A 2228-nucleotide genomic window follows, 5' to 3' on the forward strand; every position below is an offset into this window, starting at 1 on the left:
GTGGACGGATCTCTTGGTATAAATACCACCTTTTCTGTAAACTTTTCTCATTCATATACCTGAAGAGAGAGACAGCAGTCTCTGAAATATAGTACTTTTCTCTCTACATTTTGGTGTTTATGGGCTCCTTTTATTAGATATATATATATATAAATATATATATATATATATATATATATATATATATATATATATATATATATATATATATATATATATATATATATATGTGTGTGTGTGTGTGTGTGTGTGTGCATATATATATATATACATATACATATACGTATACATATACACATCTATACATATGAATTTATATAGTTTGTATAAATTTACATGTATATCATAATATATATATATATATATATATATATATATATATATATATATATATATATATATAGTGTCAAGAGTTTAGTAATCAAAAATTCTCCTAAAGATCTTCCAGGCTGCATATATAAAATTCCTTGCAAAAAGTGTGATAAAGTCTATTACGGACAAACCGGTAAATCTCTTTCACAACGTCTCAAACAACATCAATATTCTGTGAGAACTGGGCAAATATCGAATGCATTATTCGTACATATGAGAGATTTAGACCATCCTATTAACTGGAGTCAAGCAAGAGCCTTAATCCCATGTAATGACACAGTTAAAAGGAATATCATTGAATCTTGTTTCATCAAGTCAAATAATAGAAATGTTCTAAATTTAAGTCTGGGTTTATTTAAACTTGATGCTTTCATAATGAAAAAAGTTGTAGATAAATATAAGCAACAAAATTAATACATTCAGTTTTTACATGTTTTGGACTGTAAAGAAACTTGGTAATTTCGGTTAGGGTCAATCTGTTTAGGTTTGTGACCGTGTGATATCCGATAATCCTGGATTATCACTTTTAATTTTTACCCTTTTGACAATTAACCATCTGGTATTCTTGATCTTGTTTTGTACCTGAGACCTTTCTCTCCAATTGTACTTCATTAACTCCTTGACAATGTCTGAGTAAAGACGAAAGCGCTTGGATTTCTGACTATCATTTTCCTGTGGAATTCGCTTATTTATGAAGTCATGTGCATCTACTGTGATTTTTTAAGCATATATATATATATATATATATATATATATATATTCTATATATTATATATATATATAGATATGAGTGAGATAGAGAACGAGAGAGAGAGAGAGAGAGCAGATATAGAATTGATATAGCAATAGTTGATTCACATCAACCGTTCATTTGGTGTCTAGGCCAGTCCTTTACGACGCTCCTGATTGGCTGTTGATAAGCCAATCACAGGGCTGGAAACTCTCAGTCTCTCTCCAGAGTTCACATGGGTAGGATCTATATTTCACCTTTCCTGAGGGATACTTTTGAAAGACGTATTCCTCAGGAGAGGTGGAACATAGATCCTACCCATGTGAACTCTCGAGCGAGACTGAGTTTTTCCAGCCCTGTGATTGGCTTATCAACATCCAATCAGGAGAGTCGTAAGGGACTGGCCTAGACATCAATGCACGGTTGATGTGAATCTACTATAGGCCAGCGAATCATGTTCTTGTAAAACATAAGATTAAGCTAATGAAATTAGGAGTATTTTACATTTTATTTAATCGGGCAAGTAAGTTCTAATTATGATTAGATATTACTTCATACCTATCAGAAGGAACTGTGCGCTTAGAGAAAAGTTTTCCATATCATGTGAGGTATTTGGAAAAGATAAAAAAAATAGAGTGGAAAGATTAACAGCCGAAGGATTATCTTGAAGTTACTAATACGAGGTCCCGTGTGAGGAACAGATGCTTTGTATAGCTTTTTATAGCTTTGACCCGATAAAGGTTTTCCAATACTGGAATCTTTTCTTCGTTAATGGTTTTTTTTTCTTTGCTTTCTGGAAATTTCCGCTCGTTCTGGTTTTGCGTTTCCTTAATGTCATTATTGAAGGAATTCGTATCTGAGCTAATCAGTGCGCTACGCCTAAGGCGATATTGGCATTATTATTATTATTATTATTATTATTATTATTATTATTATTATTCTTATTATTAATTATTATTATTATTTTGTTTTTTTATGGTTTGACCAGTGTGGCTCATTTATGTAATTTTTCCATGTTTATTTTCAAACTCATTCTTCTTTTCCAAATAAGTGGGAAGATATATTGCTACCTAACCTATTAAGTTTCTTTTATCCTACTTATATCAGTATGGTTTTCCTTATATTA

This window comes from Macrobrachium nipponense, chromosome 4 (genome assembly GCF_015104395.2).
Source record: "Macrobrachium nipponense isolate FS-2020 chromosome 4, ASM1510439v2, whole genome shotgun sequence".
Lineage (NCBI taxonomy): Eukaryota > Metazoa > Arthropoda > Malacostraca > Decapoda > Palaemonidae > Macrobrachium > Macrobrachium nipponense.